This window comes from Euleptes europaea, chromosome 10 (assembly GCF_029931775.1).
Source record: "Euleptes europaea isolate rEulEur1 chromosome 10, rEulEur1.hap1, whole genome shotgun sequence".
In the NCBI taxonomy this organism is placed as follows: Eukaryota; Metazoa; Chordata; class Lepidosauria; order Squamata; family Sphaerodactylidae; genus Euleptes; species Euleptes europaea.
The window spans coordinates 35,324,608-35,351,533 of NC_079321.1; the positions used below are offsets into that span (position 1 = coordinate 35,324,608).

Sequence of the window (26,926 nt, forward strand, 5' to 3'; positions counted from 1 at the left end):
AATTTTCACCAAACTTGGGGGGTATCTTAAGAACACTGGTCTGAAACTCCGCTCAAAGTTTGGGATCTGTACCCCCAAAAATGCGCCCCCTGCAGCCATGGAAAGAAAAAGGGGGAGCCCATATCTCGGGACCCCCTGACCCAATGTTTACAAAACTTGGGGGGTACCTTAAGAAGCTTCATCTGAAGCTCCAGTGAAAATTTTGTGTCTGTACCCCAAAAAATACGCCCCCTGCAGCCACAGAAAGGAGCGAATGTGCACAAGCACCCCCCCCCCACACACACACGAGGATTTCGCTCTCTCTCTCTCTCTCCCTGGCCGGGCCGCACATCAGCTGATTCCTCCAGTACTCAATCCTGACTGATTGGCCAGAAGAAGACCCAGCTTTCCCACCGATTGGCCGGGGGAGGAGAATGCTGCTTACTGACGGTTATGCTGCTTACTGACGGCCGAATTTGCCGAATTTATTCGCGAACTCCCGAACACGCATAATTCGGCCCCCCGGGTTGCCCGTCAGTTTTGAGTTCGGTTCCTCCCGAACTAAAAACCACCGAATCAGGGGAAATTCGGCTGATTTTCAGTTCGGGCCGAACCGAATCAACAGCCCTACACAGGACATCATTTCCAGTTGCCATGTATGTGATACTCTAGGAATTCCCCCAATCTCTATGGTCTTTACAACAGAGATTGGGAGAATTCCTAGAGCATCATATGTTGTGGTGATGTCACTTCCGGGTCTTCACTTAGAAGTGACATCACCGTGTGGTGCATTGCTCCCCTTCCTTCTCATAGCCCCTGCAGTTTTTCCTCATCTTTATTTCCTTCCTTTACTTCCTCATGCCTTTCTCAGTTTCCTCTCTTCTCAGCCACTTTTTCTCCGCTCCTTCTTCCCTCCAGCACTTTCTTCCTCAATTTTTTGCTCCATTTTTCTTTTCTCCCTTCCTCTGCTCTGGCTTTGCTCCCCCTTCCCCATCTTCCTTTTCCACCAAGTCATCTGTGTAGCAGCAATTGTGGATTACCTTGGCAACCACAGAATGCTGTCTGCTATTGCTTAGGCAATCCAAAATGGTGACTGAGATCTCATGAAGCAGTCTGTGTCTGTCTGTCTATCTATTTATTTTAAGCAAGATTTTTCTGCATGGGGTTTCCTCCCAGATTTGTAGAAACATTGCTCCCTTCTGTACCTGGCCCATTGTGCAGATATGTATATATTTTGATCTACACTCTGGTGCCAGGTTTAGAATTACATGTATAGCTATTTACATAAACCTTTGAGGCTACTTTCCTTCAACTTGTGTATTAATGTGCTATTGCTGTTGAATTACCACTTCCTTTGTATACCTTTTTAAACTCTCGTAAAATTCGTTAGTTGTTTGCTTTATTTTGGGAACAGACTGCCATCAGTTTTACAGTGATCCATGGATGCTACATTTAAAACATTATGCCTATTCATGATAAAATTATCCATCTGGACTTCTGTTTCACAGAGTGAACATCCGGTGCTATGGACAGATATCAGCACAAGCCAACAAGATGTGGTGCAAAAACCTCATCACAAATGCTCTGGGTTTTTAAAAATTCCCTCATGTAAAACTTGGCTGCCTGTTTACAACATATCTTACCAGTATAGTTCTGAAAACTCCTAAGTGGGCTTTTCGTCTGTATGAGCAACATGGCTTGAAAATGTCAACATACTTGGAAATGGCATCAGAGATTGGATCTAAGTAGCTTTTGCCTGCTGTGAAACTCAAAATGTTTGGGGATCCCTAGTTTAGACCAATTTTACCATGTCACTAAGACCTTCACCGAAACAAATCCCCCCTCCACTGGTTAAAACTTCTTGTACCTCACGAGAATGGTTGAAATTTACCTTGGTAATACTTTTGGTTTCAAGGTTTGATTCTTCAGCTGTGGCATCATACATCCTATCCAATGACAGTGGCAAGGAATAGCAAAACTAGTTTCTTCCTTATGGAAATAAACACACATCCCCATGACAATAGTGAGCCAGCAAAGTGCAATGGTTAGAATCTCTGGCAAGGATCTGGGAGACCCAGGTTTCAAACCCCCAATTTGCCATGGGTTCTCTCTCAGCATCAGCTACCTTCACAGGGTTATTGTTGTATAAGGATAAAGTTGAAGAGTGGAGAATGATGTTGCAAGTCACTTTGGTTCCCCGTTAGAGAGAAAAGTGGGATATAAGTATCTAAAGCAACAAATAAAATAAATTTCCTACAGTTATAGTTTAATCCTAAACAGTGTTACAGCCTTCTAAGTCCATTGATGTCAATGGGCTTAGAAGTGTGTAACTCTGCTTAGGATATCACAGGTACTGTCCTTGAACAGCTGAGCAAGTTGGTGATTAATTTCATTTTATCCTACACACCAAACCTGGCTCCTTTGTTGGATGCATGGGATGCTTGTCCCTGGTGCCAGTCAGGCATGGGGTGTCCAACCTCCTGCAGCCTTTGCCCTGGTTTGATTTTTCAAATGGGAAGGAACTTGAAACACTCCATGCCTCTTTCTCCTCTAGCTTGTAATATCTAATTTAAGTTGTGGCCATCTAGGCTGTTTACGACCAATGATGTCAGGTGACAATGGGGCAACACACTGTGTGATAATACGTTGCACATAGTGTTAAATTAGATATTATACATTCACATGCTCTTCCTGTGGCCTGTGCACACTCATGGGAACAAATGGATAGAACCTGTGTATGTACAAGTCAAATTAGATATTATGAAGAAAGGGAAAGAAACATGAAGCAGTAGTAGATCTGTGTTGCTCTCAACATCTAGTTTTGATCTCAGACTAACCAAAATCACTACGTAGGATTTAACACAATTGCGGTAAATAAAAGTACATCACAACAATAGGAGAACAACAATAATAGCAGAGGAAGGTAGGAAACAAAGGCAGGGTCTCTCTAGGAAAGTATTGTTTACCTGAGGTAGGAATGATCTTCCTAGATAAATCTCAGGAAAGTGTGCAGCATGAGTAGAAATGGGGGTTCATAGGGTGAACACAAGGAAATCTGTGCAGTTCTGTAGGAGTCATGGGAACTGAGACAGTGGGGAAGTATTTTCTGTCAGTGCGTATTTTATCTTTGTTCTCGGAAGCTTCCAGATTTTGAAGTGAGAAACATAAATGCCTACAATTTGGAGCAATGTGGAAAACAACGGCATGCATCTAACCATGGAATGATATTTTAATTTGTGAAAGAGGCGGTAGCCATTTCCTCAGATTCCTCCTTCCTACTGCAGATGCCCACTTTGCCTCATATGCTGTTCCTGTCGGTTTTCTTAACCTCCGGGAACAAAAATTCAAGGGGCCTAGTGGGCTGCAGGAGGAGGAGGAATTGGCAATCACACACTTCAGTGGAGTCCATGAGTGGACGCCAATATAGTCATCTGCAGTTAATGCAACCACAATACAAGAGTATATTCTTTGTATAGCATTGTCTGGAAACTTGGTAATCTTTCTGAATAGGCTTGCCAGTTACCTTAGCTCCACCTGCAGGAGCTTTCTGGGGCCGTGGCTGTAGCCATAGAGTTTTCTCCGAGATTCCCAGAGCATCCACGTCACTTTCGGGTTTACCCAAAAGTGACACGTGCGTGCCCACCGGACATCAGCTAGTCGGCAGGCAGCCCGGTGGATTGGCGGGGTTTTACCTGCCACCACCGGGCACTTGGCAACCCTATTTCTGAATGAATAACAAAAACTCAGCCAGCCAAAGGACCTCTGTACAGATTTTACTTTACGCTAGTTGGTATTGGATTGGACCCCATGAACTGCAACTGGCAAAGCAGAACTCCCCCTTCCCAGAGCAGCTGATTGCAGTACCCAAAAAAGTATTGCTGGGCAAAAGCTACTGGGTATAAGTGCTGCAGTGAAGAGGAGGAACTAGGCTAAATCAACAGGTGATTCTCTTATACTGGTGGAAGTCCTGAAGGTAGAAGCAGGGCCATTTGGTCAAATTTCTCCTCCTCACTGCAGACCTCCTGTGCCCAGTGCCTTGTAGTCTGCAGGGGTCCTTTGAACTGCTGCAATGCCACAGGGCTTCTGTGGAAAGAGAGTTGGTTCCACGAAGAATGCCTTGCGCTTACTATTTGAAGAATCCAGGCTGTTATATTGTGACTCATTAGGGAACCCTCATCCTATTAACAATAAACTGAGAGCAGGTACTGTTTTTGTTGCTTTTATTTTGCTTTTCAAGAAGGGAAGTTAAGTACAGCTGGCATCTGAAATGACCTGTTAAACAGTTGTTTCTCAAGTCTCTTAAATGATTTCTCACTTAAGCTACAAGAACTGTGCGACTGACTTCATTATAGCTCCCAGGAAAAAAAACCAGGGTCAATAGTTTCCCCACCAAGTTAAATACAGGTCTGCTTCAGAGCAGTAATCTTGCCAGCAGAGGGGAAGATTCCTAAAATCAATCTGGTATCCTGGAAAGCTTGGTTCTAAGTGACCTTGTGTTTGGGTTTGTTTATAATGCAAGCTACCTAGGGTTGCCAAGTGCCCTAGGTAGCGGGCAAAACTCTGCCAATCCACCCAGCTGCCTGCTGACCAGTCTGAGTGGTAAAAGGCCCCATGCGATGTGGCACTTCCGGGTGTAAACCGGAAGTGATGCGATTGCGTTGGCGCAGCCACACGCACACAATTGATGCCTCAGCTCCACCCCAAAAACCTCCCGCCGGAGGAGAGGGGGGACCTGGCAACCCTAAAGCTACCTGTGTATTGTAGCTCCTTCCTAAAAGGGTGAAAGTCTGATCAAAGTGATGAGAGTGTCTAATGAAAAGTGTGAATCAAATCAAGAAATATTTATTTAGGTATAAACTATATTGCCATGCTATATACAACATAATGGTGAACTATAACACTCAGATGGCAAAGGTTAAGGTAGATAAGTCGTAAAAAGCTAATAACTAGCATGTAGTTAAATGCATAACTTCATCTAGGCTTTCTTGTATTCCTCTAATAAAATTCCTCCAAAAGTATTGTAGTGTGACAGGCCAAACTGAGCTGTGCCTCTAGGGCAAAATAGCACCTGAACGCTGACTCTGTTCAATGCCACTTTAAAGCTGCGTACAGTTTCTTTTGGCTTTCCAGCTCTTGTATCAAGTTGCTGTATGTCCATTTGGCCAGGCTGAGGTTTTTGCAAGAGGTCTCTGTGGCTTCATTGTTGATGTAGTGGCATAAAACTGGATGAGGTTGGCGGTGGTAGAAAGTGGATGAGGTTACTCCGCAATTTTTGTTCTGCTTGAAAAGCTAAATAAATGATTGAGAAGACGTTGGCCTTTTTCAGATATCTGAAGTCAACAGAATTAATGTAAGAGGAGGGGTGCAGGATCGTGAAAGCATGCTCTTCCTCTAGCCTGTGCACAGGAACATATGGATTGAACCTGTGTATGTACATGTGTATATCTGTAGGGCTGGCTCCATACATTCAAGGTTCCTGGTAAAAATAAGATTCCTGATTGCAAGGAAAGTGTTGGATATGCATAGATTCCATGCATAAGTTACACTGAAGGTAGATGGATTGGGAAGTTAAGATCACCAGCGTACTTCTGTTGCCTTTCCTTCATGCATTCATTCCGCCCACTGTCTGAAAAGGACATTTGTACTTGTCCATTCCCTATAAAGTGAAAATGAGACTTGAGTCCTACATGGCCAAGTAAGTGACAAATACTTTATATTACTTTGTGCACAACTACAAGGATATGAGGATGTCAGACTCTGACTCTGCAGTATCTATAAGGCTGCAATCCTGTCAGTCTCCCAGTAACACCTGGGGAATTCTCAGCGGTAGCTCCTTAGCTGTGGCACTCCCTTCCACAAATTTTTACTAGAGGTGATAAAATACTGACTTGATTGGGGAAGTATTTAATGGACAGGAATAAGCAAGAGGTTTTTTTTATGGCAGCTTATGTTTAAAAGTGTGTTTTATAGATGCAGATTATCTTTTACATCGGCTTGGCTCTTTTTGTTGTAATAATGGTATGATAATGCTTTATATGGTAATGTTATTGGTTCACAAAGGTTAATAACCAAACTGAGTCCTTGTAAACAGTATGTGTAATAAAACTAAGTTATCAGAAAGGCATACTCTTTCTGAACTAAAAAGTCTTTTTCTGCCCTTCCTCTGGAGCTCAGGAATGTGTACATGACACAATTTCATTTCAACCTTGTAGCTCTTCTACTAGCTGGGGAAGTAATGGCTTACCCAAGACCACCCAGTGGGCTTCATGGGTTAAATAAGTTGAGATTTCATGATAACTTGGCAACATCCAAACCCAATATGCCAGCCATTGCATCACAGTGGTTGTGGAAATCCTTGTGGGAACAACTGTACAACTTTGATCCATCTGTCAGCCCACCAAGTATGCATCATGGCTTGTTTGACTCTTCGTTTCTGTAGCTCCAGGTGAACTGCAGGGAAACCAACTTACCGAGCTCTCAGTAGACCAAGATACATAGCTGCTGGTTGGATTTGGCTTCATTGGTGGTTGGTCACAAGTGGTGCAGGCCTGTGACAATATTTGGCTGCATCTGAGTATATATTGCCACCTGTATTTCACTGATTTGCTTATTTTCAACAGAAGTTCATTTCATATTTTCTTTGATGGCACATTGTGGGCCAAGGTAGGAATAGTTAAAACACACTGGTAATTGAAGGTACTTCTGTACACACTAAAGTACCTTTAATTTTAATGTTCTGTTGCTGTTCATTTCCAAGGTAAAGGCCCTAATATTAAGAGTCTGCTAACAGATTGGAGCTCTGTAGAATGGATGCTGCACTGCTATGGATTTTTCAAGTTTGGAGAATAAAATTTATAAAAGAGTATTTGCCTGGGGAAATTAGTTGGAATTATTATGGCAGAACAATATTTTAAATTTCCCAGAATAGATTGTGCAGGGTAGGACTCATACGTTTCAGGAACTTGTTAATAGTTGCTTATCTCATCAGATTGTGTCTTGAATCTGTGCCATCATACATTGTTCTGATGGCATACTTGCTTGTGAATTAAGGAAATGCACTTCAGTAATCCGCTGATCACATCTGAAACAATTATTCTTTGTGAGGTAAAGTTGGAAGAGTCACCCACTTTGGATATTCTAGACATAATTTCAAAGACAGCCTACACTTTTAGTATAATTGATATTAAGCCAAGCGCGCGCTCTCTCTCTCTCTCTCTCTCTCTCTCTCTCTCTCTCTCTCTCTCTCACACACACACACACACACACACACACACACACACACACACACAAAGGCAGTTCCCAGAATAGCAAAGTGGGACTTATTTCTGAGTAAACGTGTGTAACTTGCACTGCAAAAATCATAACCTACAATGGTATTTGACTAAGATGCATTTTGTTCCTGAATTAAAATTGGGCATGCTTCCTTTTTATACCTGAAAAGTTTTGTTTTTATAGTGTGTTACAATAAAAATTGCCTAACCTCAGAGGAGCTCCTGTGTTGTGGCATGAGTCTCTGATTTGAATGAGCCTCCAGACAGAAGAGAAGGTTGAGCAAAGATAAAGCAAACCGCCTCCTTTACCTGAGAGAAATTCTGTTGTAACTTTGACTGACTGATCCAGTAATACTGATGATGCAAAGACCCATCAGGCTCCCATGAGCCCAAAGTATCGTTCCATAGTAGAAAAAAATTGGATGAGGAAAGGCCAGAGCAGTGAATCATGCAGCCATATATCTAAAAGACCATCTCCTCCCATATGTTCCAGTGTGCTAGTTGTGGCTCTAGGGTTGCCAGCCTCCAGGTACTAGCTGTCCTGCTATCACAACTGATCTCCTTTTCATGGTAACTTCTGCCTTGTGGAGGTGTGTGTGTGCATGGGGGGGGTGTCTCCAGACAATTTTAGGAGGTGCTACAAGGCCATTCTACTTGCCAGGCCTTTTACTGGGTTATAGTCTGCAAGTCTGGATTTTAGCTTTAAGGAAACTGAGACTTCGAGGGGAGGCCGGAGGAGGGGAAGGTGAAATGAGGGAGGGGGAGGTGAAATGGGTCTTGGGGGAAGGAGGGGGAGGTGAAATGGGGCTATCGAAGGAGGGAGTGAATTGGGGCCGGCAGGGGGACAGTGGGCGGTCTAGCTGGGGGGGGGGTTGGAGGTGACATTGACCACGTGGAGTTCATCCCCAAAGTATGTCTTTTCTTTATTATTTTAATTATCATTATTATTACTCTGTGTGTGTGTGTGTGTGTGTGTGTGTGTGTGTGGTTGGGTGGAGGGAGAACGCAGAAGCACCCTTTGTTTGTGAAGTGTGTAGAAATGGGGTGGGGGGTTGCCCTGCTGTTGGTTCTGTAGGGCAGGGCAATATGTTTTTTTTTAAAGGGAAGTCATCCCTTCCACAATAAGGGGAGGGGTCGTGGCTCAGTTTGTAGAGCATCTGTTTGGCACGCAGAAGGTCCCAGGTTCAATCCCTGGCATCTCCAGGACTAGGCAGGTAGGTGATGTGAAGGACCTCTGCCTGAGACCCTGGAGAGCCGCTGCCGGTCCGAGTAGACAATACTGACTTTGATGGATCTTGATGGTCTGATTCAGTATGAGGCGGCTTCATGTGTTCAAGTACCTTTTATGGGGAAGGGGATTTTTTGTGTTTTTTTAATTTATTATGTATGCTTTTTGTTAGTGAATTTGTCAGCTGCCATAAGAAAAGGCAGTATATAAATATTTTAACGCCAAAACCTGGAGATCTTCCTGAAGTCAAATAGGCAATTCCCAAAAAAAGCCAAATAATTATTCGGCTTTTTTGGGTTTGGCTATTCACCTTTGTTCACATGCATGGCTCTGTGCTTTCTCCCATTTTTCTACCTTTTTTACTGGTTTTGTTGAGGCCCCATAGTTGGGGCCCTTTTGAGGTCAGGGTCTTGTAATCAGAGCCAACTTGGTCTGACCAACTATCATCTTTCAGTGGGTTGATCTGGATAAAGCATAAGGGTTTTTTAAAAGACGGGGCTCACCAAGTCCTGTCCAGAGGGATATACCCTCCAACTAAAAAGAACCAGCTTCAACAGCTGCACACACCAACAGGCTTCTTAAGGACACTCCCTCACCCACGTGGATGAGCAATCTCCTTCAGACAGCCCCCATGGTCGAGACTTCGGCTAGCTCCGATATCACCCCCCAAAAAAAACCCGCTGTCAAACTGAAGGTTGCCCCGAGTAGAGGCTTTGTTTCCCTGCACCATCACCGTCCCTTGAAATCAGACTTTTGATGACCACAATAAAGGACTATTCACAGGATGTCATTTACCACCAAAAGAAAATGTTTTCCATGCTTTATTTTTCTTGCATTTAAGCCTTTTCCTTCAGTTTGGAAGCTAATGTGCTATGCACCCCAGATACAAAGGCAGCCCCCAGACTTTGAGGCACCAGCCTGTCAGTTGGCACTTTTCACCAGTCCTCAGCATCGCTGAACATCTGAATCTGGAAACCAATGGACCGCTCGGCTTGCAAATGCCTGGAGGATTGGGGAGACCCCTTTTCAGACCCATAAAATTCGACCCCCTGTCCTAAAGTTCACCAAACTTTGGTGACTGTCTAAGAGAGTCCCTTGCAGCCACTTTGCAAAATTTGGTGACTCTGCCTCCAAAAATGCCCCCACAGGAGCTTCGAAAATATCTCCATAGACTATAATGGGCCTGAATTTTTTGGTAAACCTGGAAATAAAGCCGAATACCGTTATTTACTGGTATGGGTATTTGGCTTGTTTTGGATTTACCAAAAAAAAAAAAAAAAATCGGGCCCAATAAACCCAAACCTGAAATTTACAGAATTTTTTTTTGCATGACCCTAGGGAGGATTAAGTACCTTCTTTCTCCCCTCTGCACCTACTAGAAAAAACCTATTTCTGAGACATTGAACAGGTCATTGTGCTAGCGTTGCTTGTGATTGCATTGTGATATGTCTCAGTTTTTACCTCAGAAGAAGTGCAAAAAGGGTCATTTGCAGCAGTGTGACTGAAGCTCATAGTTCCCTGGTTCGGAATACAAATTTACAGAGGTTGTATTTCTTGGATGTATTATGAATGGAATATGAGACAAGATTCCTATTCCAAAGATGTTTTGTAAGCATGTACAAAAAGTGTGTTGGCTGATGGAAAGCTTTCATTAGAAGAGTGAAAGAAATCACAGAAAACCTGAAAATATTGCTGCTTTTAGTTTAAATCTGTTTTTGTTCAAGCTAATCACTACTTCCAGTTCAGAGGGAATAGTGAAAATCCCATGAAAAGGTTGTTGTTGTTGTTATCATCATAATCATCATCTATCATTATTGTTATTGCCTCCAGGGAACTGTGGACAACAAGAGGGATACATTGGAAGGTTGGTCGTCGTCTTCTTTAAAGGTTAACTCATTTGACCTAAGGTCTAAAGTCTGGCCACATAAAATTATTATTATTAGTAGCAGTAGTCATTTATATTTCTATGTATTTTTAATTCTACTTTACTTCTAAATTTGGAATTCATCCCCTTGAAAACAATGTCACTTTTTGTGATCTCTTTGAACTTTTATTCTAAAAGAATCATTATTAAGGTTCACACTCTCAACAAAGTATAATCAACCTGCAAAGGTCCTTAGGATAATTAGAGGTGAGAAATACAATCTTCCATTATTGTAGATGGCAAAAGAAAATGTGTGTTAGGAGTTCCACTGTCTATGGTTTTATCTTCTATAACTGTTTCTTTAAATTTATTTTATCAGTGAAAAGTTACAGAAATGAATTCCACATGCCTCTGCAAAATGAGGACAGAGACAAACAATTTCTTATATATTTGAAAGGGAAAGATAACAACAAAACAAGAACTTGCTGAAGTGTTGCCAAAGGACAACTGCCAAAAAACAAAATAAAACCCTGATGCGAGAAGACATGCTGTAAGGTTTATCTAAATTAATAGTATTTTGAAGCTACTGTTTTCATTCTGGCATAGAATGACCCATAGAGTTACTGTCCAGGATTTAAAATTTCATCAATGTGTTTCTGGACAACAGCAACATATTCTTATTAAATACATATAGCTTTTAGATGCAGTTGGGGTCTATGTGTGTGTTGAATGTACAAAGCTCTTGAACAATAGAGAAAACATGATGCCTGAGACCTTCCTTGTGGCTAATCCATGGGTTAGAGCTCTGAGGGAGATGATGCAAAGCCTAGCCGAGATTGCTTGTTTTTTCATCACCCTTTATAAATAGTAGTATCATCTGTGCCGCCCAGGTTTTGTGGAGCTAGGGGGCCACTGATGGAAATCAAGAATACCAAACACCGCCAATTCATTCTCGCAGTGGCAACTCCTCTGTGTGTTCAGGCACCCCCTCTGCCTTCCTGTAGGTCTAATTCTGTGTTGAACAACCCAGTTTTAAGCCCAGTTTGACCTGTCCTGTCTGGGGCATTATTGTCTCCATTGTATAGTCTTCCTCTTCTGGTGAGGGGGAAGTAGCTCATCGTTAGAAATAGCACAAGTCAAACGTGCCTAATAGGGATTTTTGAACCCTAAAATGATTGCTGACTCTCACAAGAATTTGGTCCCCATTTTAGATACCCATACAACCACCATAATCAGCCAGTGCAATGATAACTGTGTTCACAAGTCTCCCAAGAGGACAGAATCATCAGAAGAGTTTGGGAAGTCCCAGAGAGCATGTGTGGTTTGCTGTGGTATAAAGAACATTAGCTGCTCCAGATCCTGCATGTAGGTGAGGTGATAAGTGACAGTGATGGGCAGAAGTGGCAGATGGGATGCTGGATGCCACCCTCCAAAAACAAAAAGCAAAAAAACACCACTGCCACCTGAGGCTATTGCCCCGATACAACCCATTCTGGCTCAGTTTGTGATATCTGGTGCTATATCGGTATCAGTGCACCTTAAAATAAGATTTTCCATGCATTCCTGAGATGCATGCATTCGGCGTACGGGAACGGCGGGGAGAAGGCGCAGGCGAGCCGCCTCCTAAAGCCATTCGCTGTATGCCAAAAAACACAAAAAAGCCTTTTTGCGGCTTTTTGTTTGTTTGTTAAACAGGGCCTTTCGCCCCATAGAGAACAGCGAGGCACAGCAACGCTGTTCCCGGCACCGGCGTAATGGGGCTAAAGGGGAGAGGAAGCTGTCTACCAGCGGCTCCTCCTCCTGGCCCACCCCAGGAACGCCCCGGGAATGCTCCCCCATGCCAGCTCCGCAAGTCTCCACCGTGGCCTGTGCCATGGGGACATTTCGCCGGCGGAGGGGCGAGTCACAGCTCTGTGGTTCTCGGGCGCCAACAGAACTGCCCTCGTCGCCAGCGTAAATGCATCTTGTTCTTGTAAATGCATCTTCTTCTGTGATTAGACGCACTTACGCTGGCGGCGAGGTGACGCCTCCTCCTAAGAGGACTCGCCCCCCCTCAGGAATGCGTGGTTTGTATGATACATGATGAATGGCTACTGTTTAAGGAGGATGGATTGGCAAAGCTTTTCCCCCACTATGCTTTTTTTAGACCATTGCCTGTTGTCTTCTGTTTCCTTGTCAGCTCCAGCCTGTGCATTTTTACTTGAAAGGTAATACCGTTGCTTGATAGATCTTACTCTCAGGATTGCACAAAGGGTTGCAGCCTTAGTCTTTCTGATTCTCAGCCAGCCTCTACAGCTGCCTGACTTTTCCCCTGTGCCCTTTCTGTCGACAGTATACCAGCCTCCCTTTTTCTGTGTGAGTGTTTACTGTTGTCTGTCCTTTTGTTGGCCTCTCCTTCCCTCAACACTCTGTCAATCTCTGTCCTTAGTTTCCTCCAGCCTCAATCTCTTCCACCTACCCTTCCTTCAAGGTCCAAGTTTCTCATTCCTCTCCTTGTTGAACTGGAAGCTTGTCAAACAGACTTGCTGTGTACTAAAACTGAATCAAAGATGATGGTTTGGTATGATGAACAGAGCCTTGAGGGATCCTAGTAAACCTTGCATTTTTCCAATAGATCTGCCACATTTATTTTTCGGATGAAGGTGCCATGTGTCAGATTTAACAAAAATATAGGCATTTAGAGCTGGGGAGGAGACAAGACATGAGAAAGAAAAAATGGAAATTAAGCATAATTCATAATGCAGTCAGGTTTTATGGCCATGAGATATAGTTGTATGTAGATACAAATATTTTCAGGCAAAATCCTGAAAATGATTAATAGCCTCTGAGCATTGCTCTAAATTATACCTTAGCTCCCAGCTGTATTCAATCCCATGATAATATATACATACTTTATTTCTCTTTAAATGGCACAAAATGGACTGTAAATTCCATTTCCCTGACATCGCTAAAGCATTATACAGACATACAATGACAGAGAAATATTCAGTAGTAACCTTTCATTGACATAAACGAAAGGAAAATGTGAAGCAGTAAATGCTTTATTTAGAATAGATTTTCAAAGTTCACTCCATCAGTGACTAGATTTGCTAATTTCATTGTCAGTTTTCATTTCTCTTTTGAATTCATAAAGGCTTATCCAGTGGTATGGCCCATTAATACCAAGATGGTCTTCTACATTATGAAATACAGAGGTGTTATGGGAGATGGAGAACAATAACCTTGCTGTGGGGGAAGAAGCCTTGCTTCAGAAAAATACTCAAAGCAGCATCGACCTCTCCCCATTCCTTATTAACAAAGAATTAGAACTCCAGGGCAGGAGAAAGGAAGCCACTGGAGAAAGCCAAAGAAATGTTACCACATAAAGCTGTCCCAGGAACAAGCATGGTAGCTGTGAAACCGAGGGGGGACTTATCTAGCCAAAGGATTTTTAAAGGAAGAGAAACTATTAAGGACACAAAATAGCACGGGCAGAGGGAATTTTGTCACTGGTTTTTATTAATGATGTTGGTACTACACATACAGTATTTTGTTACAACTACCTTCCTAGCAGTGGCAGTACATTCTAAAAGGGAAAAAATGTCGATGTAGTACCCATATATTGCAGAATGTTTGGAATCCTATAGCTAATTTGTTGATGGAAAAACCTTGTGAGTTTACCTGCCATCAGAAAGACAGTGGCAACTCACTTTTGTTATCAACAGTCTTTCTGCCTTTACATATTTTACACTTTGTACAACGGGCAACTTTCCCCCTGTGGAGTAAATTATAAGAAAAGAGTTGTATCCTACACATTCAACCAGTGGAGGAATTTTATTATATCATTGAAATATTTACATCCTTGCTTTCAATTTTGCTAGCCAGTGTGATGTAGGGGTTAGAGTGCTAGAGTAGGACCTGGACGAGCCAGGCACTTTCACAAACGCTGAATAATATGCTTTTAATGAACTTTCAGTGCAATTTAGTGATCGTTTGCAATTGGATTGTGCTGTTTCACACAGTAAAATCCAATTGCAAAGTGCATCAAAAGTGAACCGAAAGTGCATTGTTCAGTGTATGTGAAAACAGATGGAATCTGTTCTGCCATGGAAGCTTGCTGGGTGATCTTGAGCCAGTTATTCTCTTTTAGCCTAATCTACCTCACAGGGTTATCATGTGGATAAAAATGTAAAGGGGAGAATGATGGTGTAAGCTGCTTTGGGTCCTTGTGAGGAGAATAGTAAATTATAAATATCTACATAAATAAAATTTGTATAAAACCTCTAAGGCTAGTATACTTCCCTCATGAAAGTAGAACAGCACTGACTTGGGACTTACTCATTATAAGGAACAGAGTTGCCAGCTCTGGGTTGGGAAATACCTGGAGATTTTGGGGGTGGAGCCTGAGCAAGGCTGGGTTTGGAGAGGGGAGAGACTTCAATGCCATAGAGTCCAATTGCCATTTTCTCCAGGTAGACTGATCTCTGTCGCCTGGAGATCAATTGTAATAGTGGGAGATCTCCAGCTACCTCCTGGAGGTTGGCAACCCTAATAAGGAAGCTTATTACAATGAAACAAGTTTTCTGTAAGGCAGAGGGTTTTAGTACCATTAAAGACATTACGAAACAGCAATGTAATGTTTGACAGTAATACTCTAATAGTGGCTGTCAATTCACACAAGAAATCATTTTCAGAAAACATAATTGGAGTCACCAGAACTTTGAAGACAAAGAAAGTTTCAGGCATTTGAGCAGACAGTGGGTTGAAGACTAAATACCTTTTGAGTATGAATAGCATTAATTTAAAGCTGTTAGTGCAGCTGTTATTGACACAGACGACCATTTAGGTCAAAATGTATCTACATTGTCTCTATAACCGTTCAGTTAGGCTGTCATATTTTACCTCATGCAATGTATTTTCAGAGACAGGAAAGCAAAGCAACTTAATTAAAAGGTTAAATGGACTGGCTTATTAGAAGTGCTGAACTTCACTGCATAGATGACCAATTTAGCTAATCAACTATGGCAGCACTAGAAATCTGGGACCAAGAATTATATATGTGTGTGTGTGTGTGTGTATGTGTGTGTGTGTGTATATATATGGGATCCTACACTATTTGAAGTGTTTATGCAAATTTTATAGTTCTTGGTCAGGGAAATCCCACATTAAAATAATCTAAATTACCTTCTAATCCCAATGCCTGGTCCCTTCACTCCAGGTTAAATCTTGGAGTTTAGTAATGGCTGAAACAGTCCTGAGAATAGCAGTTGGCTTTTGGAAAAGTGCATCTGTAAATTAGGATTTTAGATGTCTTTCACTGTGCCTGAGACATGAATCCACTACAGGTGGAGCCTTGGGAGAGCAAGGTTTCAGGAGGGAAGCTACCTCAGCAGGTAGCCACACAGTCCACCTTTCAAAGCAGCCATTTTCTCCAGGGACATCTGGACAGCAGTTGCAATTCCAGGTGATCTCCAGTCCCCACCTAGAGGTTGGCAACCTTAGTTCACCTGAAGGAAATGGATACTTTGGAGAGTGAAGTCTATAGCATTATACCCTTCTGAGATCATAAGAACATAAGGAAGACCCTGCTGGATCAGACCAAGGTCCATCAAGTCCAGTTCACACAGTGGCCAGCCAGGTGCCTCTAGGAAGCCCACAAATGACTGCAGCTGCATTGTCCTGCCTGTGTTCCAAAGCACCTAAGATAATAGGCATGCTCCTTTGATCCTGGAGGGAATAGGTATGCATCATGACTAGTAACCACGAATAGCCCTCTCCTCCATGAACATGTCCACTCCCCTCTTCAAGCCTTCCAAATCCCTTCCCTCCTCAAACCCCACCCTCCCAATGCTCTGCCCCCCAAATCTCCAGGTATTTCCTAACCTCCAGTTGGTAACCCTGTCTCATTCCCACCCAACTGCCCCTCTGTCTTAAGCTTTTCATCTTCCCCTGCCCCCCAGAAGCCTCTACCTAGAAAAACTGTGGTTCCGTGTTGTGGTGCCAGCCACTAGGCCAGACCCACTTGCATGTTAGGGGACCCTCAAGGACTTGTGGGGTGGCACCTTACTTTGCCCTATATCCCCCTCCCCACACTATTTCCTCTTTCCCTCCCCTTGGTAACCTCCATATCCTCTACCCGTTCCCTGCCTCATTCTCTCCTTCTCAGTCATTCACCAACCTACCTTTTATTTGCCTCCCATCTTCAGCTATATTTATTATCTGCTTACTTACCCCACCTTTCTCCACAGTTGGGCCAAAGCAGCTTACACATCCACAGTAGGATGATTGGGGGTGTGTGTGTAATTTCTTTTCACCATGGCCGCTTAGCCTTCCTCTGGGCAAATTGGCAATCTCACTCACTCTAGCCTGAGCAGCTGTGCCTCATGCTAAGGAGAGCATAAGAAGGCCGAGAGGGAAGCCTTTTACCTCATTCCAGATGCACATGGGCTGGCTAACGTTCTGCCATTAAGCCATGGTGGAGAGAGACAACCCTACACGCACAGAGGTGTTCTGGTAATTAAAAAGGCTACAATTGCATATTTAATATTAATAATAGTATTGAAGAGCCCCATGGCGCAGAGTGGTAACGTGCAGTACTGTAGTCAAAATTTCTGCTCACGACTTGAGTTCGATCCCAACGGAAGTTGGTTTTAGGTAGCGTGCTCAAGGTTGACTCAGCCTTCCATCCCTCCGAGGTCCATCCTGCCGGGGCCACACAGAAGCCTCAGCTCTGTTCGAGAGACCTCAGCAGCATCTCCATGAGGCTTCCCCACCAGGACAACTGCCTTTCCTCCTGCATGCTCCGGCCCCACCGTTGCTTGCTCGCCCACTGGCTGCTCCAACTTCTTGACACTTCCTTCTTCTCTCGCCCTTTATGCGCAGAATGGCATAGTTACTTCATTGTAACTTCATTACTTCATTGGCCAGACAGGGAAAGGCGGGGGTAGGGTTGCCAACCTCCAGGTACTGCAAACAAAAATTAGCGTGCTGTAAGTTAAGCTAGTAAACAACAAACCAGCAGTATACTGCAAATAATGTAATTTATCCACAACAAAGAGAATATAAAATCCGTTGTACATATAGTGCAAAAAACGGTCCAAATAAAAAACATTCACAATCGCCATGAAAAGGAATCATTGTCAGTCCTAGGAAATTTCACTATGCATGGAATACCTATCAGCCTCACATCATATATACTGACATTGGCATTTGGTGCAGCATTTACCCGGTTGCCTGCAACCACCACGCGTGGTGCATATACTGAAAGCTAAGTTTCTCTGAGAACTAACAGGGGCTATACATGCCTTTTTGTAGGACCTAAACATTTGTAGTGCCTACAATTTATTTAAAAACTGCTGCTTACAAAATGAAATTTCATAATATCTTTTAATTACTGTGAAAGATGAGTGCTGCTGTTTTACTCTGCTGAAAGATGGCACTTTACAACAGCCTCTGACAGCATGCTGAGCCAGTGCTGACTCAAAAGAAACAATGCCACATTTTGAATTACCAATCTAGAGCCATTTTTCTTTTTTTAAAAATTCTCTCTTGCTCATGAGATTTATACGTTTATTCCCCAGTGATGTGATTAAGCTAAACTCTTCTTCCCCTTGTGATCTTCCTCTTCTTTACCACAGCTATGTCCTTTTCTCTTTGCAAAGTAACTCCATCCCATATCTCTATTTTGTGGCTTCTTAAAATGATGTGATACAAGCTACAAGCAACAGATGCAGAAATTTAAATCAAGTGTTAATTTCAGCCTTTTAAGATAAATTTAAAATAAGACTCCTTTCCGTTCTATGTATTTTAGTTATGATTGTACCCCTCTTCGGTTGTGTTTTACCACATGCCTGCACCACACATATATGCTCCTTTCAGCCAAAATTGTGATTGCTCATATTGGGAGGATTGTAGGTAGTATCCTGTCCCGATACCTGTGGTAAAAACACAATGACTGAAAAGCGATCTTAACTAGAGATGATCTGTAGTTTTTGCAATTAACTTCTTTAAACTTTTTTTTTTGCCATCAAGTTGCAGCAACCCCGTAGGGTTTTCAAAGCAAGAGACATTCAGAGGTAGTTTGCCATTGTCTTCTTCTGCATAGCTACCCTGGTATTCCCTGGTGGTCTCCCACCCAAATACTGACCAGGACTGACCCTGCATAGCTTCCATGATCTGATGAGATTGAACTAGCCTGGGCTATTGTCAGACTGCAGTACTTCATTGCGTTTCTTTCATAAGGAACTTCACTCCAGACGTAGTCGCGAGTTTTAAAGTTTTATTAAGAAAGCCAGCGAGTTCAGTAGGTCCATAGAAACATAAGGCTAGAATACAGACATGGGAAAACACCGGTACATTTATAGGGTACATACAATAGGGTATAACACAAAAGGACGAGGTGCGGCAGAGCTGTCTTGATAGTTCAGATACAAGGAAACAATACGGAAGTAACTGCCGGTAACTACTCATTGAAGACGCATACAAGAAATTAACGCGTGAAATATCTAAACGATTGCCAAGGCTCCCAGGCATTGTTTCGCGGGACCTGGTATCATACTAGCGATTACCCGGGCGGGTCTCCATTGAGGTGCAGATGCCGGGCAGGGGACAAAATGCAAACGGGGGAGAACGGAGCGTACTTAAACTCCATTTTGTTCAGGCGAGGAACCATCTTGTTTTATCCGGGGTCGACAGAAAGCCCTAGCTGACAGCTATCCAGGTCAGGGCAAATATTACCTGTATGTATGATACAAACCTTACAGTCCTGAAGAATCTTTTGTGGCTATTTAGCAAGCCCCATGGCGCAGAGTGGTAAGCTGCAGTACTGTAGTCCAAGCTCTGCTCACGACCTGAGTTTGATCCCAACGGAAGTTGGTTTCAGGTAGCCGGCTCAAGGTTGACTCAGCCTTCCATCCTTCCGAGGTCAGTCAAATGAGTACCCAGCTTGCTGGGGGTAAAGGGAAGAGGACTGGGGAAGGCACTGGCAAACCACCCCCAAACAAAGTCTGCCTAGTAAAGATCGGGATGTGATGTCACCCCATGGGTCAGGAATGACCTGGTGCTTTGCACAGGGGACCTTTACCTTACCTTAGTGGAGCAAAACGTCTTGGTTTAAGGATGTGCGAATACCCTTGGTGATTAGATGCCAATTGCTAAATAACTGGCTAAGCACCAGTGCTATGTATGAACAAACAGAAAGTTTAGTGTGGTTAGTAAAAATCATTTCAGCACCAGAAGTTACTTCACACAAGTGACTTGCTACATGGACCATGTTCCATGCAATTAACTATATGCACCTCCACACGGTTACACCAGAGTTAAATCATGGTATGGATGCTAGGGTTGCAAACTCCTGTCTGGGAAATTCCTAGAAATTTGATGGCAGAGCCTGGGGAGGACGGAGTTTGGGGAGGGGCAGGATGCAGGGATGTGATGCGACAGAGTCTATACTTCATGTCTAGACTCTATATTTCCATGTATAAAGTCTCCCCCACCCCTCTCTCTTTTTCTCACCTTCTTGGCCATTCACTGACGGGGACTCTGTCTAACTCGGTACTGTACACACACAGAAGAAAAAAGATCTGCCCCCTGGTGCTGATTATCTGGGACACAATACATCAAACAAACACAAGAGTGAGGCAAGCAAACCCCAAGGAAACAATGAGGCATTCCCGGCTTTAAAATGATGATCTCTGTATTGACTTCTTTCTCTTTTTTTGTTTTGTTTTGCAGAGTCACAGTGTACACTCTGTGGTGAGCCTGAAGGTGAGTTGTACATCAGTATCCCTGATAATTTTCTAAGCTGAGAGAGGTGACACTTGATTTGTATGACTTTTTAAATCTGTAACCCCCCCTTTTTTTTTTTTACTGGTGATAGTAAATTGACTGTGGTAATAGAAGAGATGCAAATAAAAGGGAGGGGAAAAACCCACTGCTATCTTAGCGGCCAAAAATGAATTGAATTAGGCTGAGTAAAGCACAGTACATGCTTCAGGCAGCAAGAGGCCGGTATTCTCTTGCAGTAAGAGAATGGAAATGTTTGCTCTTTTATTCAAGTCTTGTGTGTTGGTCAGTATAATTAGAAGTATGAAAGCTCATGAACATTCATTTGAGGTTGTATAAAACAGTAGCAAAATTAGGTTTTATCTTAAGCAGTTGACATTCTATGCCTGAGTTCGTTACACTTTAAGAAACAAGAACAGCTAAGCATTGCACCAAGAGAATGTTTTTTTTTTTTTTTTAAGATTTATGCCCAAGGGATATAATTTGTGCTTGACCAAGATCCTTCACCAAAACAAACATGTAGCCAGTGTCTGGACTTTGGGTGCAAAAGAAAATGCAGGAAGGGATCACCTTGATTCAAAGCACATGGTTTGCTTTCCTGTTGAAATCAGTTTGGAACTTTGAGTAGGTGATGTCCTCAGTGTTTAACATGTACAGTTTTTAAAATGCTCTGTCTTGGATCCTAAAACCAGGATCCTTTATTCACAAAGAGAGTTTCCTCCTGCAGGATTCCAAAATAAGGAGTGCATTGTAAGATTGTAAGAAAATATGGGTCAGGAGATTAACTGCATGGTATTAAAGTATCTTATCCTTGTAGTATAATAAATTTAAGTTGCTTTGGGAAGTGATGGGCATCTGTTCTTTGTTATGAGTATTTCTGAAATAAATCAGGAACAGTTCCTTAAACCAAAACTGTCTATAATGGGAGTTCAGCTTTTGTTCAGTTCATCTTGCAGAAATCCATGAGACTTAAAAGTTCTTAACGTATAAATCTGAAATTCTGATTTTAATGTTCAAAGTACGCCTATGATCGTCCTCGGTATATGACAGGAAACTTGATATTCAGCATAAAATTCAGTGGCTACAATCATGAGAATATTCAGTGCATGTGTAGGGTTGCCAGCTCCAGGTTAGGAAATACCTGGAGATTTTGGGGCGGAGCCTGAGGAGGGTGGGGTTTGGGGAAGGGAGGGACTTCAATGCCATAGAGTCCAATGGCCAAAGTGGCCATTTTCTCCAGGTGAACTGATCTCTATTGGCTGGAGATCAGTTGTAATAGCGGGAGATCTCCAGCTACTACCTGGAGGTGAGCAACCCTATGCATGTGTAGCCCTGCAGTGGGCAAACAGTGCCCTCCCTTTGAGGATGTTTCTGCTAGGGAAAATGGTGCAGAGGTTCCTCCTCCCTCGCTGCTGCAGTCCCAGTCTAAACTGAGCCATGCAGACTTGGAGAAGTTCAATTCCCTACTTTGGCCCTTAGGTCCCTGAAGATTTTTTTAAAGGTTTCACACAGCTAAAGAATAAAGTGCAACAACAACAATCACCAAAAAAAGAAAAGAAAAAAAAACTTTGATCAAAACAGGGTTTGGAAAACTGGAATTAAGACTTCATTAATGGCAGGAAGACAGTGTTGTAAACTTAAGGTTTGTGATACCTTAAAAAAAAAAAAACTATTTGCCTTCAGAAGCCAAAGTGCGTCAAAGAGCCCTACGGAAGGGACCTTAGAAACCTCCCTGCAGCAATTAAGAAGAGGTGAGAGGTGAAGCAGGCCCTGCCAAAATGAGGTGTGCATCCCATCTGCCCACTGAAGACTGTGATCCCTCTGCTGCCATTCCTGTGCTTGCATATGAAATACTAGACAAGGGAGAGTTGCAGTTTGCAAATGCGACCTGAAAATCTTCTATATTTTTTTTAATGAGGCAGCAGACCGTAGAGTAGAATCCCCAAACAATGCAAAATCAAAATCCCCACTCCCGGGTCCACATATACTTAGACACACAGCTGCAATCTGCTCATGAGGTGGATAGATGATATGAAATAGTTCCTGATGCCAATCTGCAATGTCTTCAAACTCTAATACTGAGACAGAGGGTTTCAGAACATTTTATAAAGGCTTGGTGAAGATGAAAATGTCCAATGGTTTGTAAAACGTTGTGTTGGTAATGTTGGCGAGCATAGGCTTACCAGATTGCCCACCATGGCAGTCTCCTTGTCCCAGCTCTTGCCCCCTGCTGCCACCCTGCACTCCAGCTGGAGCAAAAATAGGGGGCAAGAAGCATTGATGCATTGTCACTTCCACTTGTACCCAGAAGTGATGTCATGATGCTCTAGGAATTCCCCAGATCTCTCTGATTTTTACTGAAGCAAAGAGAGTAGCTGGCAACCCTACAAACACACTTCCATTGTCTTCTTTCATTATTGGTGTTTCTACTGGCACAAGACAGTCTGTTCACACAAGGGAGAGGTGTGGGTTCTTATGCCAACTTCTCCTCCTTATTGTACTCCCCAGGTCATGTGACTTCTTGTCCATACTCCCATGACTGTCAGCATAAGCTTTTGTAGGTCTCATGAGGCTGATGAGGGGTATGGAAAGTGGGAAAAGTCTCCATCTATGAATACGCATGGTTAAATTGTGGAACTCCCTGCCCCAGGATGGGGTGATGGCTGCCAACTTGGAAGGCTTTAAGAGGGGAGTGGAGACATTCATGGAGGAGCGGGCTATTCATGGCTACTAGTAAAAATTGATAATAGTCATGATGCATACCTATTCTCTCCAGGATCAGAGGAGTATGCCTATTATAATAGGTACTTTAGAACACAGGCAGGACAATGCTGCTGCAGTTGTCTTTTTTATGGGCTTCCTAGAGGCACCTGGTTGGCCACTGTGTGAACAGACTGCTGGACTTGATGGACCTTGGTCTGATCCAGCATGGCCTTTCATATGTTCTTACGTTCTTACCTTTCTGCTTGCACTTCATGGGATCTAGTACATATTGGAAAATCAGTCACAAAGCACAGATTCTAATAAAAACAACAACACAGAAGCCTAAAATGTTCATATTGTATTGTTATGCTAGTCTTAAAATGTTTGGATAGAAATAAGAACTTGCTCAGAGCTACATTATTTCAGGTAATATCAACTTTCAAGCCATCTGTGCCTAGTGTTAGACCGATGTTTATGATCTAGGTTTTTTTAAAAAAAAACTAGGAATCTGGGCAGTACTTCAGAAATAATATCTTAAACATGCAATAGATTGTTCTCAGTAGGTTTGAATTTCTGTCTCAGTAGTTCAGTGTTGGTTCCGTGGTGTTAACTCCAAGTCTAGAAGAAGTCAAGCAGAGATTTATAAGTGGCCCTAGAGTACCCTTAGAAACACTGCTGGAGCATGAATCAATGCTTCATAATCCTTTGCAACTTGTGAGCTTTCTCAGCAATTTATTAATAATTTGCTTCACTGCTGTAGTGGAATGTAGTTCTACTAACTTGATTTTTAAAAAACCTGCTTAATGCTTAATTTAAAAAAAAATGCCCAAACAGAATTCTGAAATAATTTACCCTGGCATTAAGAGAACAAGGTGGATTTTAAGGTAGAGCACAGACATTTTGCCCAGTTGAGTTCATTTTGTTTATTAAGAATTTTATACATGTTAATTATAGTAGCTAGAGTTTGGATTCTTTATTCTTGTCTTTATTACTTTCCATTAGTTTCAGTGGGAAATGCATATTGTTTTCTAGTCAATCTAGAGTAAATGTTCGGGTGTTGTACCCTTTATTCATAGACTCTCTGATGCTAAATCCAAGTACCGGTATACAAAAGAAAGGAACCTTGTTTTAGAGACAGTTAAAAGTTTTGTGTGTAAAATGCCGTCAAGTCGCAGCCGACTTATGGTGACCCCTTTTGGGGGTTTTCATGGCAAGAGACTAACAGAGGTGGTTTGCCAGTGCCTTCCTTTGCACAGCAACCCTAGTATTCCTTGGTGGTCTCCCATCCAAATACTAACCAGGGCTGACCCTGCTTAGCTACTGAGATCTGACGAGATTAGGCTAGCCTGGGCCATCCAGGTTTTACAGACAGTTAAAAGTACATCTTTCTTTCTCTAAACTGAAATCCACACTAGATTGGGTTCTGAGGTGCTCAGAAGACAGGCCGGTATGTAAACAAATAAGTAAAGATGAAAAAAGGCAGAGGTGCTATTGATTGGATGTTTAACTGATATGGATTACTGTTCATCCCAAATCTGCTGAACATCCAACCAGTCATTGCTTCACTGGATAATGTTGGCCAACTGAACCCAAGTTATTCAGTGTGTTTTGTGTAAGGCTTTTATTTGTGCTGAAGACACAGGTTCACAGTTCTTCTGGATCCAGTCTAGCTTGCAAATGATTAGGTGGTGACTGTAGCTAAGTATTCCTGTTATCAATTTGTTTGAATACCAATTACAACGCATCTTGCAGAAGTGGATCTGGCTACAGTTACATACACGTTCATAAATGCCAGATTGTTTTAACTTGGTGTATGTGGGGGCTGACTTTGAAACGTTCTTTGAAACAACTTTTCAAAATTCAGCAGCCTAGCTGTACCTGGGGTCAATCAATTGAATCATATAAGACTAATTTTTTCTACAGCTACATTGGTTTCCAGTTTGTTTCCATCAAAGTCCATCAAAGTTTTGATGGTCAAAGTCCTAAATGCCCTGAAGGACTGCTTTCTCCCTCATGAAACTGTTTAGACGCAGAGGTCACCGATGAGGCCCAGCGTTGTGTGCAACTGCCATCAGAGGTTCAGCACATGGACTCATTTAACAGGACACTCTTTTGGTCCAGGTGGCGAGACTCCGGAATTCCCTCCCCTAAGAGTCATATCTGGCTCTTTCTTTCAGGATTTTTAGGAGGATTTGTTCAAACTTTTATAGCAGAGCTTTGGTTTAGGTAGTTCATCTGTGTGACTTTTATATCTGGGGGATTGGCTTTATTTATATGGACTGCTCTGGCATTTCGTTTGTGGCTCTGATTCCCCCCCCCCCCAAGATTGCTGGGTATGGATGTTATTTTGGCTGTAGTGATGCATTATTTTATATTTTAAGTTATACATATTACTGATATTTTAAGCTGTGTTGAGGATACTTTTATACCAAAACATGGGTTATAAATATATTATTTAATTAATTAATAATGAAATGTCGGGATCCATTTCCATTCTAAATCTAGTCTGATTTTAACAATTAAATGGTCCTGGTGGTAGGGTTTCCAGCTGTGGCTCAGGAAATTCCTGGAGATTGGTGGGTGAAGCATGAGGAGGATGGGGTTTGGGGAGGGTAGGGCTCTCAGTGGGGTATAATCCCATCAAGCCCACCCTCTACAGCAGTCTTCCCCCTCCCCCGGGGAAAGCATTTCTGTAGTCTGCAGATCAGCTATAATTCCAGGAGATCTCCAGGGCTCACCTGGGAGAATAACCACGTTTATCCTCCTGTAATTTTAGTGGCTTTCAGTGCCATCAATGATGGTATATTTCTGAATCTTCTGGTGGAGCCCAGAAGCATGCTGTGGTTTGTGATAGTTCTGTTTCTGTCCAAATGAAACACAGCAGATGCTTGGCGTTAGTAGCAGAATGGAAGACTGCTAATATATTGAGACTCATTTCAGAAAAGAGAGTGATTTTGATTTGTAGAAGGGGAGTCAGACAGATGAGAGGATGGTGTTCATCTTAACGTTGTTTTGCTTTTAGTTCAGTGAATATGCATTCCATGCCACTTTTATTAAATTATGTGTGGAAGATGGAGCTGTTGTGCCTCCAAGATGTACCCAGCAGATCTGCCTGTCCATTTCTCAGCCCACAACAGAAATTAAAATACTGGCACACTCCATTCCCATATTTGTGTGCACATCAAAATACATGTGTTACTGTGTTATGGGGTCCAGCTACAATAAGACTGATGGGAGATCCCCAGCTCCTGTTTCCCGCTGCTTCTCTGAAGGACAGCAGGAGAAAAAAAAATGCCATTTGCCCAACTGAAAGACATCACTTCCAAGGAAAACCCAACAGAGACATCAGTTCACTCTAAGAATTGCCCGAAACTGTATGGTAAAACTATAGAGTTTCTGGCAACTCCTAGAGAGGACTGGTGTCACTTCCATGTTTCCCCCAGAAATGACATCACAATGGCATCCCCACCATGCCTCTCCCTGGTCTCCCACTGGTTGCCAAGTCATGCCTGACTGCCCTAAGTAAGACAAATATCTTGGCTTAGATGCATGCTTTCATTGTTTGTTATAGATTATTGATTATGATATGCAGTATATATATATATATGCTGCATATATATATGTTATAAAAATGTGTCATTCTTTATCCAGAATGACTTTGATTTCTCTTAGTGATGCAGCTTAAAAATTGTTTCTAATTTTTTCTTCTTCACCAAGTTCAATATACTTGTTAGGAAGTCAGGCTCAACAATACATAAACCCCCTCATTTATTGTTTTACCATTGACATAAAAGATGTCTTGCAGGGATTATGGTGTTTGGCAATTAATCATTCTCCACAGCCCCCTTTATTGTGCTTTGGGGAAACAACTCAGATCCACAGCGTCCAAATCACCATTTTATGACAAACTCTTAATTGGGTGTTCAATCCAGGCTTCAGAGTTGTCTTAATCCATCATTTCACCAGAATTCAAGTACTATGGCACTTTCTTTTCCTTTTTCCTTTTCAGAAATATTCAGTTCATCATATCTGTCACAAAAATGCTGAATAAAATTGTTTGTGACAACTGTGTATAAATTGCTCACCAAATATATATATATGCTAGGGCTGGGCTTGCCA

General features: G+C 42.5%; 1 protein-coding gene across 1 annotated transcript in view; it reads left to right on the forward strand.

Moving 5' to 3' along the window:
• The window catches only part of DLGAP2 (DLG associated protein 2), a 345,317-nt gene that overhangs the window by 55,130 nt on the left and 263,261 nt on the right, over positions 1-26,926 (forward strand). Inside the window, exon 2 of the mRNA XM_056856455.1 lies at positions 20,054-20,086. The gene's annotated coding sequence lies outside the window, so the exon portion shown is untranslated. The remainder of the gene's footprint in view (positions 1-20,053; positions 20,087-26,926) is intronic.